Below are 17240 nucleotides of genomic sequence, written 5' to 3' on the forward strand. Positions count from 1 at the left end.
TAACAATAGTGGGCTTCTCGGGTGCACAATAATAACAATATCGGGACAATAGGGTCACACCAATGACAATAAGGAATACAATGACAAAAGTACTGGGGTAATCACTAGTATTATAGGGACCTAACATGCCCCTCTCCTTCAAAAAAGTGTTGTCCTCAATGCTTGAGTAGTTCTGGATGCTTCTGTAAAAAATTCCCATCCTCCCATGTGGAATCTTCAACGGGTAAGTTCTTCCACTTGATGAGATACTCTGAAATTGATTGATTTCGTAGTTGTCGAGTTCTTGTTTCTTTAACTTCTTCAGGTTCCAATATTATCTTTCCTTCCTCATTGAGTTTTGGCAATATTGTTTGAATTGGGAGCTTGTCAGCTATAACCTTCTTTAAGCATGAAACATGGAAAACTAGGTGCACTCGGGAAGCTGCAGGAAGCTCCAATTTCTATGCCATTGTACCTATCTTTTGCAACACTTTGTATGGACCATAATACTTTGGTGATAACTTGTTATCCTTCTTAGATCACTTGAGGGACATTTGTTTATATGGTTGTAGCTGTAGGAATACCCAATCACCTACATCAAAACGTCTTTCGCTATGATGTTGATCTGCCTGCTGTTTCATTCTATTCTGCGCCAAGGTGAGGTTATCCTTTAAGAGTTGGAGAACTTCTTGTTGATTCTCGATGTGATCTTCCACTACTTGAACCTTAGAGTTTTCTCTTAAATATGATGTGATGGATGGTGGGTGATATCCATAAAGTGCCATAAATGGGGCCACTTTTGTTGAAGTATGGAAGGAATTGTTATACCACCATTCAACGAGAGGCAACCATTTGACCCAATTTGTCTATTTATCAGATACAAAGCAACGAAGATATCCTTCCAAACATATTTTTACTATCTCAGTTTTCCCATCAAATTGAGGATGATAAGATGAGCTATGAGCTAACTGAGTACCAAGACAAGAAAATAATTATGTCCAAAAATTTCTAGTGAAGATGGGATCTCTGTCACTTACAATAATCTTTGGGTTTCCATGTAGCTTTTGAATTGTTTCCATAAATGTAGTAGAAACTGTACTGGCTTTAAATGGATGAGATAGCGAACAAAATTGTGCATACTTTGTAAGTCTATCAACTATCACCATGATGACACTCTTCCCTTTGGATTTGGGTAAACCTATGATAAAATCCATTGAAACCTCCTCCCAACATTGAATTGGAATGGATAAAGGTTGTAGTAGACCCAGGGGTCTTAATTGTTTCAACTTTATTTTGTTGGCAAACCAAACATTCCACCATGAAATTTTGAATATCAGATTTAAGGCCATCCCAAAAAAACTCCTTCTTAACCCTATGGTAAGTCTTTAAAAATCTTGAGTGCCCTCCTAAGAGAGAGGCATGCAATTCCATATGAATCTTTTGTTTGAGTTCGGAATTCTTACATAGGTATAAACGATCTTTGTACCATAACGAATCATTTTTCCAGCTAAATGTATCATATGCACTAGGATCTTGTTGTAATTTTTGAGTGAGTGCCCCCACTTCTTCATCATTCTTCCATTCATCCCTTGCCTCATTTATCCAATCTGGTTGGATAATAGAAATGGCACAAAGCAATGCTTCCACATCCTCATCATTTCTTGAGAGTGCATCTACCACAACATTTTGCTTCCCTTTTTTGTAGATGATTTCAAAGTCATAACCCAAAATCTTTGTAACCCATTTTTTCTGCTCTTCTGAAGATAATCTTTGTTCTAAAAAATATTTAAGACTATCATGATCCTTTTTTACCTTGAAGTGTCTTCCCATTAGGTATGGTCGCCATTTCTTAAGTGCATTTTTTATTGCCAACATTTCCTTTTCATAAATAGCTTTGTGTAAATACTTTCATTTGATTGGATGACTTTCGAAAGCAATGGGTCTTTCTTCTTGCATTAAAATAGCACCAATTCCATTTCCTAAGGCATCACATTCCACAATAAAGATTTTTGTGAAGTCTGGCGTAGCTAAGACCAGTGCTTGGCACATTGCCTCTTTAAGATGTTCAAAGGCCTTCATTGCTTCTGGAGTCCATAAAAATGAATCTTTCTTCAATAATATTGTTAGAGGTGCTGCTATTCTCCCATAATTCTTAACAAACTTGTGGTAATACCCTGTCAACCCGAGAAATCCTCGCAGATGCTTTATGGATGTGGGGATTTTCCATTCCTTAATGGCTTTAATTTTGCTGGGGTCTACCTTAACACCTTCATGAGATACAATATGACCCAGATATTCCACTTCTTGTACTCCAAAGAAACATTTGGAATGTTTTGCATATAATTGTTTCTCCTTCAATAGGTTGAGCACCTTGTCAACGTGTTGAACATGATCCTTCCAAGACTTGCTATAGATTAGTATATCATCAAAAAATACTAACACAAATTTTCTAAGGAAGGGTTTGAAAATGGAATTCATCAAACCTTGAAATGTAGAAGGTGCATTGGTAAGGCCAAAAGGCATGACCAAAAATTCATAATGAACCTCATGAGTTCTAAATGTTGTTTTCAGAATGTCTTCAGTCTTCATTCTGATTTGATGATATCCTGAACAAAGATCCAACTTGGTGAAGTAAATTGATCCATGCAATTCATCCAGTAGTTCATCAATGACAGGAATGGGAAATTTATCTTTAATAGTGAGTTTTTTGAGCTCCCTATAATCTGGACACATTCACCATGATCCATCCTTCTTGTGCACCAATACTATTGGAGCAAAGAAAGAACTTTGAATAGGTTGAATTATACTATCCTATAGCATTTCTGCAACCATATGTTCAATTTCACTTTTTTGCACATAGGGATATCAGTAAGGCCTGATGTTCAGAAGAACACTTTCTAGAATCAAATGAATAGAATGATCTTGATCACGAATAGGTGGGAGACCTTTGGGAGTCTCAAATACCTTGGAATGATTATCCAATACCTTTTGGAGATTTGGAGAAATAGATGATTTGATGTGGGAACCTCTAGCGAACATAATTGTGCAATTACGCCCTGTTGTTCTTTCCTTAGAAGCTTTGTCATTCCATTAAAGTTGATTATATTTCCTGGTTTCCCTGCGATACCTCTTAATTCAACTTCCTTTCCTTCCGAAGAAAATTTCATGAAAAGTTCTTGAAAATTAAAAGCTATTGTACCCAAGGATTGTAGACATTAGACTCCTAATACAACATCAGCACCACCCATTGGAATGGAAAGCATTGGGCTATTCAATACATATTCTCCCATGGATAGCTTGATATTATGGCACTTTCTAGAGAAATTTATGGTTCCTCCACTTGCAACCATCACTTGACACTCTAGTTCTAGATATAAGAAGCAATTCAATTCTTTGGCTATCTTACAAATGGATAAAGTTATGGGTACTTCCCGAATCAATCAACACTATTAGATTTTTCTTCTTGATATGTCCTTCTATCTTGATAGTTTGAGGAGTGGTAATTCCAGCCAATGCATTACAAGATATGGTTGGATTCATTTCTTCTTTCTCTAGGTTTTGTACCTGGTGTATATCCTCTTCTTTTGGTGTTTCTTGTTCCTTTTCTTCCTCCTCTTCACAATCTATGTAAAATAATTTCTTCTCAGCACACTTATGACCTTTAGTGTATTTTCTATCACAATTATAACAAATCCCTTTTCTTTTTCTTCTTCCAATTTTTGGGGTGTCAACCTTGTGGGTTGTGGATGGCTGGGGGAAACAAAACTTATATCCTTATAGTTGTGAGTGGTAGGCTTGCTTGTTGCCATAATTTTTCTTTCCATTTTTCTTGCCAACCTGAATGCCTTCTCCAATGAGTCAAGTTCCCAATGGTGAACCTGATGTTGGATGGTATCCTTTAAAGTCCCTATGAACATATCAATCCTATGCTTCTCTGGAATATTTTTTTACCCTTATATTCAATTTTTGGAAGTCCTTAATGTTCTCCCTCATTGAACCCTTTTGTTTGAGGTTTATTAATCGACTAAAAAAAGTGTTGTTTTTCATATCCTCATATTGTGCTATTATTTCTTCCATAAAAATTGCCCAATTCACAATTTGTTTACGAGAGCAAAGCCATTGATATCATACAAACTGGTTTGGTTCCAAATATAAAGTTGCAATGCGTACCTCTTGTGCGTTTTGCACATTATGGAGATCAAAAAGTTGCTCCATCTGTAGTATCCATGTTACAGGATCCTTGCCATAAAACTTCCTCATATCGATCTTTGGAACATGGTGGGTCTTTGTTCTAATGTTAGAGTCTATGAAATCATTATTAACATTTCTTTTGTTCTCATCATGAGTTTCCTCTACAACATTTTCGCCATCAGGAAGCCTTTCTTGTAGCAACTTTGTCAAACCTTCCTTCAATCCTTCAATGTCTTTCTTCAAATCTTCGATGTTGTCATTCTTCAAATCATGATTAACATTCCTTTTGTTCTCATTATGAGTTTCCTCTCCTATCTTTTTTCCATTAGGAAGCCTTTCTAGTAACAATGTTTTCATACCATCCATCTTAGCTTCCATGTTGTCCATCTTAGCTTCCACGCCATTCATCTTAGTTTCCACGCCATTTATCTTAGAATCCACGCCATTTATCTTAGCTTTTGTTAGCTTTTGTGAGAGTAACATTTGTTGCACTTGGTCTCATAACTTTGATATATCATGTAGCATTTCTTCCTCTTCTTCATGAGTCATGCTAGAGCTTTCAAGTTCTTTACTAGGTGTTTCCATTTTCTTTCTTTGGGCATTAATTATCGATAATAATGCTTCACTATGCCCTTTGAATTCCTTCAAACTAATTTTTCAAACCAAGCTTATGCAAATATTTAGAAAAATACACACCTTTTTTCACTTTGTAGGCACTTGATATTGAATCTGATGTATCTCTATAATTTAAGATCTTCCAGTTCTGAAATTACGACTTGTAGTAGCCCTCTATGTCCCCTTTCCAATGCCACCAGTCTGATAAAATTTAGATTCTCTAAGAAAGAGTTGTGTACAATCTCTGAAGATGACCTAATTGTATACCTCTTCAGAAGAGCGAACTTTTATGAAGTGCCAAGTGTCACTATTTTAACCTTAGAATATGAAAAATATACAAAGGAAGCTACAGTCCATCCTCTTTCTGTAACTTCTTATGAAATTTCAATCTGATGCTCAAAACAAAAGTTATGACTATTTTCCCCAGGTCACCTGTTTGGAATGTAATTCGAGAGTCTAAAAAAAGGCCAACTTCCTCAGATCATATATCCTCAAATATAGCGCAAAAATCTCTGAAATTTGGATCCAAGGTTTAGAACATTATTAGCCCAAATGGGTTTTTTTTTAGAATCTGAAACGTCACGGAGAAAAGGTTATAGTGAAAATTCCACGATGACCTGTTTGGAGCAGCGAAACCCTAGAATCCACAGCTCTGATACCAAATTTTATGAAACCAGCTCACAGAAAGATAGAAAATATAGATCAACACCTTATAATTTAGCCTCTTCGAGGGGGTAACCTCCTTTACATTACACAAATGAACAATTCTTGGATGATACAAATGACAAAACCTCGTTTCTATATATAGGAGTCTAAGGGGTTACAATATAACCCAAGCCAACCTAACCATAATAATATAACGCCACATAAATAACAATAGTGGGCTTCTAGGGTGCACAATAATAACAATATGGGGACAATAGGGTCACAAGAATGGCAATAAGGAATACAATGACAAAAGTAATGGGGTAATCACTAGTATTATCGATTTCCGATTAACCTTCATTCTTGTTGTCCATGCAACTACCGTTGGATCTACTGCCTGCAGATTGGATCGCTCAGATCTTCTCACAAGTTTATCACATTCAAAAGCCATCAATAAATTAAAACAACTCATTTCTTTTAAATTTCCGCATTTTCTCTTTTTTCCGCTATAACATAATATTTGATTTTTTTTTCCTTTTTGTGATAAAACTAAAAATAAAATTAAAAGGGCAATGGATCCTACAAAAATTTCAACATGAGATCACCTCGAAGGTCAGCATATCAGAGGTCAGAAATATCATAACACCTTTTTACAAAAAATTCAAAATTTTGCAATCATATGGGTTCCAATGAGGACTAACACGTGGTCATGAGAGATGAAAAGAACCAAGAGCAGAGACAAGGCTTAACACCTAAGTTCTATGGATAAAATCAAGGATGGAGATATCAGAACTCTGTGGTATAATTATTTTGAAAAATTTATGATGCTTAGGGATCTCCGAGGATGAGACTGGTGACTGGTCATAGGGACCCAAAAGGACCAGGGGCACCCTAATGGGATGATGGATCATGATTGTGGGGGACTTAAAGGAACTAGGGGTGGAAGAGGAATTATAAATGGAAATAGGCTCCCGTCAAGAGCTCGAAGGCATTAGCACCCAAGATCTAAGCCACTAGTTATGGCACCTTGTTCTATGACAGAGTTACGATAAGGAGGCTACTATAAAAGGTGCTAAGGGCATCAAAAGCTTATGATTTCCTAACTTGTATTTTAATAGAGTTACGATGGACAAAGGCTTTGATACTACAACACCTAACCACTACATTAGTTGTTACAAGCAATAGTCCCATGGAGGAAAAATAATAATGAAGTTAAATGAAACAAGGAGATGAAAGTGAATGGGGACTTTGTAATTCATAACATTCTTTGAAATAAAGCTACGATGGATGAGGGCTTCAAGTTATCAAATTTAGTATTATGTGAAAGTCTTCGGGTCATAGGAAGTGGTTCTATGATAACTAAGAAAAATGGAGATAAAGGGATTAGAGTGTTATGACTTCGTAACATTTATGGATTTATAATATGATAAATATTTGATACTGCGAAATAGAGAGCATGAAGGATGAGCAGGTTGGTAGCTAATTAAATGTGTGCAAAAGGTTGGTGTCAAAAGAGTAATAATGACTACAAATATCATTGAGCCAAGGAAATAACGACCATGATTTGTAGCGAAAGGCTTGGTCCTACCTCATGCTTGGGATTAAGTCATCTCTAATTTCATGTGCACGTTATAGGGGATTAAATGAAGAGTTGTGCCATTAGTTCAGATGATGCTATACAGTTGATATTTATGCATTGTGACTGAGAATTAATTATCAGTATGGATGTCACTCAAAGACCCATTCCTAGAGGTTAATGATGCATAAATGAGACCAATTCATTAATTCCCCACAACTACAGATCATCAACCCACGATAAGTCCAGATAAGGGAGCCTGAGTCCACCCGAGAAAATCTGAGGAATCAACAATGGATCTATTTCGCTATTTCAATCATGAAACATCATGTTTTGTTTATATTTCTAAATATTTCATTTCAAAACGGAATCAAAATATGTTAGGATATCTAGACCACTCACATGCTCAAACAACTAGGCAATTTAGAAATCTAGAGCATTCAAGATATTTCGTAGCTTTTTGTTTGAATTCTCTCCTTATAAAAAGGGAAGAAGAACTTAATGAGAAGGTTCAATTTTCCTAGTTCCAATAGGTTGTGACTGTCTTGCAAATCATACAAGTGTGGGCTAGGATATGCATTTAATTCTGGAAGATTAATGATATGTTATGGTGATTCTAAGCATTTGGGATATGTAGTATGTGATCTTCCTCTATATTTCACTTCATATGTGTTTTCTTCTTTAGAAATTGTGTAATTGTAGCTACTGGATTCACTCTTAATTCACATATTTACTTAGGCTATGTGATACCATATTGAACCTGTGAAATTTAATATTTATCTATGTTACATATTAGCAGATGATATCTATGAAATTGTAGAACTACATGTGTTATGAAATAGTTGATAATACCTATGGTAGATAGAGTTTAAAGCCTTAAAATGTGCTCCACAATTTCTGCACCTCACTCATTTTATCCTTCCATGTTTCTATCAGGACTTGTTTCCTAGGATTATGTGTTTATGCAACCCTCTACACCAGGTTCCTCTCTTCTATTTTCTCCTTTCCATCCTTACAACAACTACAAATCAGGTAGTATTCTTTGTGTGTCGACCACTACAACTGAACATTTTATTCTTGGGAATGATACATTGTTCATGTGTGTATTGAATATGTGTATGTGAATGGTAATTGAACCAAAATCAAAATAATTTTACATCCACCTCTTCAACTGCACTGATTTATCTTCAGGAGAGACTAAGATGTCCTTTTTACTAAAATCTCCTCTATTAGGGGCTTCCTCAAGGAGCTACAACATACCATATAGCCTAGAGGGTGGAGATGGACAAGTTCCTCATGGCTTAGGTGGAGAGATCTAGAGGCATCCATGCTTATGTAGGCCTAATGATCCTTGGACCGGTATATGGTGGGATTGTGGTAAATCCTAACAACATATGTTTCTTTTTTGGGCCTAGGAATCCCTTGGTGGGATTGCATTAAAGCCTAGTTGTATTGATGAGGGTTTGAGTCCTAGGAATCATTAACTAGTATTGGAAGGATATACAGTAGAGCCTGAGGAATCCCTAACTAGTTTTGTTGTGAGTCCCACATTCATTCTTGGAATATGGCATGAGGGTGATTGGCTCAAAGAATGATTTGGTTCATCCCAATCTATGATCGGGTGGTAAATGGAAGTCCCTAGGTTGGTCATCTTTTACATAAGTTGGTAAGAGATCTTTACCTCTTATGTTTCATGTTTAATGTACTTGTTATTATGTGGCTTTAATTGTTGTCATATCATTATTATTCTGATGGTTATATGCTGGTTATAAGCATGATTTATGGCATACTTTGGTTATAGCTCTCATCGTGTTTTGATAAATAAATGAACTGTTAATGAATGAATTACCTGATAGATGATATTCAAGCTATGGCGAGAAGGCATCACACCTTCTTGATAAATATCAGATAAGTATGAGGTCCCTAAGTTCATATTTGTTGTTTTCACTTGTAGATTACATGTTCATGATGTATTTGACGAAATGTTTTTCATGAATAGGCCTTGTCAGATCATACCATTCTTCAAGTGTTTCATTAGAGGTATTGTCATCTTGTTATTTATCATTCATGGAAGTTCCATGAAGTTTTGGGTAGAGGCATTAGTCCTAGCCCTTAAAAAATGGCTCAGAATTTGAGGTCACTAACACAAAACTTCCTAAGAAAGGTTGCAGTCATATGGAGTCCTTGTTGTGGGAACAAATACAGGTCTAGTTCAGTTAAGAAGGAAATGACTAGAGGTCTAGTTGTGGGAAGGCTTTTCATGGAAGCCATTGGAGGTCTATTTTAGTCAAGAAGCAAGTCCTCTCAGAGGTTGGACACCTAGAGGGGTTGGTTGGCTCCTAAAGGTTTTGTAGCTCTTTAAGGAGGTCTTTAAAGTGTTGGTGAGTTGGTTCCATTTCCTTAAGGGAATTTAGGATGTTGAATGATATCACAGTATCTTCTTCACATGTTTATCCCGGGGGACCAATTAGCTTGGGTAAATGTGGGAAGATGGTGTTCCCACATTATTATGCAAACTCACACTTCCTATGATTTATGTATAGTTCTTGTTTCTTTGATATTTGTAGCACTTGTAGCAGATCTGAAATGTTCTCCTTCAAGGCAGCATTATATAACAATATATAATCCAAATGGATAAGAATAGAAAAATCTATAAATGGGTACAATATATCATCATTAAGCTCATAAACGTAGTTGGTGCATTACATAGGCAAAATGCCATAACTAACCACTCATACAAACCCTTACTAATTTTGAAAGTATTTTTCTAGGTATTATCCTATCTAACTCGAACCTAGTGTTATTCAAACTTTAAGTCCAACTTGGTGAAGTATTTGGCTTACAAAAACTAATCTAGAAAATCATCTACCCTAGGCAACGGGTCTCTATACTTGAGCATATTTTTTTTGAACTCCCTATAATCAATACACATTAGTCAAGGCCCATTATTCCTTGACACGATGATGATGGGTGAACCACATGGTGAGGTACTTGGTTGAAAGGCATCGTATTCCAATAGTTGTCACAACTTCTCCTTCACCTCATTTGCTTCTATAATGGAATACTTGTATAATGTAATGTTTTCTAATGGAGAGTCTGAAAATAGATAAATATTGTGATCCACTTTCCTCTTAGGGATATCCATTTAGGTTCCTAGAACACACCCTTATATGCCTACAATACCTCTTCTTGTTGCTATTTTTATTCATTAGTACACTCCTCTAGGGATGACATTGCACTTAATAACTCTTCAATAGATTTCTTTTCTCTTAAATGTAGTAAAACATACTTCCTATTAGAAATGATCAATTTGTTGGATTGGATTGCACATACTAGTGAAATATTAGACTTTCCCTTGTGCACATTAATGGTGAAGTATTTCCCATACTTGATCGGTTGTACTATTTAGATCTCCACATGAATATTTCATCTTTCACATACATATATGGACTTGGAAGCAACATTTCACATACATCGAGGGAGACTACATCTAGTTCTACTTCATTAATAAAATAGGAACTAATAGAAGATATGACTTTGCATTGTTTGTTTACCTTTATTTATACATTTGAATGGAAATGGCCTTGGATGATCACAAACTTCCAATCATAAATTTTCAGCCAGCTCTGCTACAATTAGACTCACATGTGATCCTGAGTCAAATATAACATTAATATTTATCTTTTTTACCTATATATTTATATGGGAGACTCTGGTCTATTTTTTCTCTTCCTATTTCTAAAGTCTACTCAGATTCACCTCCTATAATGATGTAAAAAATGTATTCTCACCAACATCGAAGTCGCTTTCAACCTGGTTACTTGAATCAGTGGTGATGAGATATTTTTTTTAAAACATATTTCTTTATATTAGTCTTCTCTAGCTGAGGGTGAACTTATAGAACTTCTCTTTTGTATAATCGTCAATGCTACAATGGTTATAGTGGTTTTTGGGATGTTTGCACTAGTGTCTTATAGTTGTAGTATTTTTTTCCATTCTCCCTTTTCACATTGCCTTCCCCTCCTTAGAATCTTCCCAATGCTCCTTTCTATTTGAGCCACTTGAATTCCCTTTCTTTTGGTCTATGTTTGTGAGGTGTTATGCCTCTACACAATCCTCGTCCACTAATCTTGGCTTAAACAACATCAATACCTTCTGTAGACGTGTATGTAGACCCCCCAATTACTTAAGGAGTAATTTGGCGTTCTTTGGGGATATATTCAATATTATGGCAATGTTTCTAAATTATATGGTGTACTGATGTACCCTCTACCCTTTTCTTTTACCAAAATTATTTCCACCATATCCACTAATCCTCTACATACCTAATAGTGTAAAATTATGATGTTATGAGGGTTTTGAAATCAACCCATATAGTCACTGGAGGATATCCCTCCAACATCAAGGTCTCATTGTGGATTTCCCACTAGGTTAGGTCCTAACCCTCCAATTTATGTCGAGCAAATACAAACTTCTATTCATCCTCTATGTGATGAACACAAAAATAAACTTATAATTAATGCAATTAATTATTTAACTTTAGAGCCTCCATCTCACCTTGATATGGATTAACGTTGACCTTCATTTTCATTTTGACCAGGAAATGTGAATCTTCATGACACTCTAACTCGATTCACCCTTTTTAATATCTTTCTTAGATTCCCTCTTTGGTTCTTCTTCATCTACTAATTTCCACATTGATCTGACCTACATGTCATCCCCTCCATCTTCTTTGAATAGACCAAGTTTATTAGCCAAGGCCACCATGAGGAGATCCACATTACAATTTATATTCGTGACCTTCTTCCAACAATGAAACCACCACTTTTATTAGATCACGAAGGTTATTCACAGATTCATAAGACATGAATAGGGTTTTTTGACTTTTATCTTAGCCAATCTAGATCCTTTGCAACTCCCCACAATTTACAAAAATAAACCTTCTCTAATACCAATATCATCTTTAAATTTCCATGGATATTCCATTGTATAGTTCATAACAATAGATTTACTAGAGTTATGCTTAAAATATGAAATACACTGTAATGCCCCACTTAAATCTTATCCTACAAATTGTGTATTTACATTATCTGAAAATATTGAGAATATTGGTCATAAAATAAATTTATGATTTCCATTATTCAAATTCCCCACTTACCTTCTCAATTTGAATATTATGTAGGATATGGTCTCCTTCCATTAATTCAAAATATATTTATTCATTTCACATACCCCAATGTACCCTCACATTTACTTGGGAGAAGACATAGTCCTCTCCATCTTATCATCAATATATATTTATTCATTTCACATTCCCCAATGTACCCTCACATTTACTTGGGAGAAGACATAGTCCTCTCCATCTAATCAACAATATATATTTATTCATTTCACATTCCCCAATGTACCCTCACATTTACTAAGGAGAAGACATGGTCCTCTCCATGTAATTACACTTCACATTCCCAAATGTACTTTTCAGATTTACTTGGGAGAAGACATGATCCTTTCCCATTAAATTCTCAATTTTATATTCATGTCACAATTCCAAATGTACTCCTAGCTTAGAACAGAAGTCAACCAAGGATGGGTGAGAGTTAATGACATTAATGAGAGGTGGTTGAGGAAAGAGGGTATAAAAGGGAAGGGGGAAGGAAAAAAAGGGGGAGTGGGAGTCTTGCTTAGGATTGTGGGGGTTGGTTGTGATTGTTTGGCCTTGTTATGATTTTTGGGAGACCTTGGAAACCAGTGGAGGTTTCTTGGGTTTGAGAGGAGGAAAGTATCATTATCTAGTTTTGCACATTCTTCTTGAGGACACACTATATCTGGTTGGACTTGGGCACGGAGGGCTGGGGAACCTGTGGAGGTTTCATGGGCTAGGAATTTATTTCCTAGTTGGCTGGGAGGTAAATCCGGTTGGGTCGGCCAGAGGGAGCGTTCAGCTGGAGCTATAAGACAAAGGTATCATCATGAACCGCCGGAATAGGTATTTTTCCATGGACTACTCTTGTTAAGTTGATATAAATGGAATGCTCACCTTAATTTATGTTGCTTATGATAAAATGATAAGATGTTAAATGTTTAAAGCTATGTGAAAAGGTCAGCAAGCTCCTTTTATTATTATAAATTAACAGGAAAATAGATCTGTTAGTGTATAACAAAATAGAGGCTCTAATAATAGGATTCAGGTTCTTACACATGGTATCAGAGCTTTGGTTCAAAATCTGGACCCAAAGCCCACTAAATAGCTATTCCATAATCAAATTTCTCATTAAATAGTTGAAAATCCAGAAAATTAGAATGTCAAAATGTTTCAACAGCAGTCCAATGGCTTTGTGCCTAGGGATATGACAGAGCTAGTGTTTTGCTTCAACTTAAATGCGTCTATAAAATTCCTGACAGAATAAATAATATTATAGAAATAAAAAAAAACTAGACCGAGCTCCTAGATGAAGAAGCTTGATGTCCCAATAACCAGAATTTTCCCACTAAAAGAGTTTGCTTCTCTGGGCACAACGGAGGACAAAACACAAAATTAGTTGTGGGCTCTCAGCAAACACGGTATCCATCCACTCAAAGGGCTGCTCAGTCTATAGTATCAGTGCCTGATATCTCGTTGGAGAAATTGCCTGTTTAGCTGAGATTTAGGCTTATTTGTATGCCTATTTTATTGCAAGAAAAAACAACAATGGCTTCCGGAATACTGCGCCTCCGGTTGGCAGGTCTGGCGAGGAGAATTTCTCTTCCACTTTCCGGTAATTCCACATATTAAATTCCCTTTCTTCGTTTGGTTCTGAATGCAAAATGGATGACATTCTACTTACAATTTAACAGCATTAGGGCATGCTATATTCATCTTTTAGGGGAAACCACCTAGTGATGTTATATTGAGGATTTGAGACCTGAAGAACACAGGCATATTCATAACTTGGGCCAGGTAAACTTCATAACGGAAATACAAGCCAATGTGAAGAGTTCTTAAGAAACTTTTCCAATGGAGACGACCCATTTAAATACAGAGCGAATCGATGTGTTGATTTGCTCTTATCTGAAGGCCCATCTGGCTGTATGTAGAGTGACTATGCTGATAAGAATTGAGTTAAATTCTAAAGCGTCGAAAATTTATAGGGTGAACAAGCGCACACCATCTCGGGGAGACTTGAGATAGTCTTTCAAAGCAAAATGTAGTACCAGTACCAGTATCAGATAGTCAGAACCCAATGTGGCGAAAATGTTAACAATACAATTAACTCAATGGCAGATCAAGTTGAAGAATGGAATTGGCACTGACAAATGGGAGCAATTTCCTGCAACGAACACTTTCATGGGATGCTGGTCATTTCAGTGTTTTAAGCGCAACAAGAGAAGTGGATATTCAGAGTCTCTTGGTGCAAAGCAGGATTTGAGAATGGCGGCTCCCATTGGAGTCAGTTATATCACAGCTCTTGAGCTGCTCAACCTCTGCAAATCCCCAAATGTAGCCATCATCGATGTCAGGGACGAGGAGAGAAGTCTGGATGCTCACATAGCAGGCTCCTTTCACTATGCAAGCGACACGTTCTTCGAAAAAATTTCAGATCTCTTGCAGAACACGGAGGGAAAAGACACTTTGGTTTTCCACTGTGCGTTGAGCAAGGTAAGACCATATGGCTCTGGGCTCTTTCAATGGGAGCCCACGAGGATTCATATTTATATGATTTTGGGGTTTAGTTATAAAAATCTTCTTTAAATTGAGCCTATGCAAAGACGCCGAGATGGTCATTAATGGTAATTAAGATGTGCAGATATGATTCCAAATAAATAACAAGTATCTCTACTGATACAGAATAGGTGAAATATGGGAAGAAAGCTTATCTTTATGTGAATCAATAACAGTTATAATTCCTCTTAGCATCAACTACAACTAAATTGTATTTTCCTCTTTTCGTAATTACGGCAAAATTCTGTGAAAATACCCATCTCTTTAAGCAATGATTCTCTGAAAAAACAGGAAACTGGTTAGTGCATGTAAACGAACAGTCCTGCATAGAAAAGATAGGGATAACATTGTACGTCTGGTTAATCTTAAAAAAAAATCCAAGCTATTACAAGCAGGAACCCGATGGTGTCTACAATGATGGAAATGGTCATCACTTATCAATTATTAGAATAATGGATATCGGATTATTACTTATCAATTTGAATGGCTTTCACCCGGACTGATACATCTGTTAAGATCCACTTCCTTTCGCTTCTAGTCCTCTGTAATTAGGGCAATTTGGATAAACTTCTTTCAATGTCATTTGCTTCTTTGCTTCTTGTTCTCGTAAGTATTTTAGTAAAAGTAATTCAATGTAGTCTCAATTCAAGATAGGCCTTGATCTTTTCTTAATGTACTTTGAGAAAATCCCTCTTTTCTGATCTAGGGCTTTTTCAGACAGCCTAACGCATGGATTTATGTGCACCTAAATGGATGGAAGTTGATTAGACTGATTGGAATGATTTTAAGGGTTTAATTTCCCTCTGCTCTATAATGACAACTATTACATACTAGCCTTTGTTACTGTGAAAAGTTGAGCGCGTCCAACAATTTACACTCAATTATTTGAAGGGAAGTGTAATTGATGCATGGCAAGAAGTAGCAAGATAGAGAAAATAAAAGTTAGGGCAGAAGGAAGGCATTGTATTTAATTGCATAGGTCAGTAGCCGTTTAGACAGTTGGTCCTGTAGGATAGTTAAGTATCTGTCACATCAATTAACAAAGGCGAAAGACTTGATACTTGTCTAAATATTTTATTGTCATATATTTTCTCATAGGCAATACAGGCAGAGTGGCAGTTTGGAGCTTTAACTTGTTTCTCAGATTTAATTTTCAGATAATCTCAATTAATGTGTGCTTAGGAGCATTTGCTTAACATAATTTGGTTTGAAATGGGTTTTCTGCAGCTTAAGAGTTCTGAAATCGGCCAATACAAACTACACCTTAACCGATATATAGGCCAGTTTATATTTGTTGGCTCTTTTTGGAGACCAAGATTTGAACAGTTTTCCAGCAAAGGTTCGGTTGTAGTCTAGTATGCTGGCATTTCAATATTTGTGAGGGGAAGGTCTCACTTAAAGCACTGTTAAGATTGAAGGATATAGATGGAACTTGCAGAATGAGTGTGCGACCATTCTGCTCTAGTATTCATTTATGACCAAAATTACACTACTGTTTTGCAACTCTTTTACATTCATATTATGTGCAGATTCATAGCAGGAAATCTGTGAAGCAGGGGTACGTAAACCTAGGGGTGGGATTTGCATACCTGTACTCGATTCACACACCCGAACATTGGAAAAGGGTTCGGGTTCTTCTCAAACACACCCTTCGAGCAAAGTGCAATTTGGTGTAGAGTGATTATCATTAATCAAGTCCCCTAGTGTTATAATACAATAAACATATGGAAATCTATCAAGTTTTCAATGGCATCTGGGAAATACAAGAGACATGTACAAATAGGATACATAGTCTAACTAAGTCCACTATGAACTTAGGAACTAATTCCTCTCTGTTGAGAGGAAATTGCCCTGATTTATGTGGATGACACATATTTTCCAACAAATAATAAAATAGTCTGTAGGAATTAGTGTTGACTGGAGTTTCCTGTTGGGATATTGAGAGGAGAATGTCTGCTGAAACATTAGTTTATGCAATTCTCAATGTTGAACTGTAATGATTGGAAGAAAATATGTCCTCCTTGGTGAAGATTTGAGCTAGATAACTATGGGTTGTGGAGGAACATGTGCAGATATGATGATTTCCATATCCTTGAGGCGAGGTGAACTGTGAACAGAAGGGACCTTAGAAGGATGTCATGACATCTGTTGTGTAGCTGTAGTGAATATAGCATGGACCGAACAAGATGAGTGTTAGGTTGACAATGGTGTATCATTGTTGTCGTGTCAGGCCTGTGGAGACATACCTAACTGCCTTCATTGCCTAGCAGGGCACTGATCCAATTCAAATATTGACTGATGATCCTCTCTGAATTCTACGATAGGATTTTATCTGCCCACTTATCTAATTTAATATTCTAATGTAATTCATCTCAGCTATATGCAACTCATCACATAAAATTCTCAAGGGTTTATCATATGGAATTTACAACATACATAACATAAACCAATTACACATACGTAAAATAATTAAACTCATGGAATGGTTGTGTAGGAGCAATTTTCCACCTAGCTGCGGGCATCTAGTGCTGAATA

The sequence above is a fragment of the Pinus tabuliformis genome, chromosome 7 (genome assembly GCF_031772625.1).
Source record: "Pinus tabuliformis cultivar Carrire ecotype Pingquan chromosome 7, CPIR1, whole genome shotgun sequence".
Lineage (NCBI taxonomy): Eukaryota > Viridiplantae > Streptophyta > Pinopsida > Pinales > Pinaceae > Pinus > Pinus tabuliformis.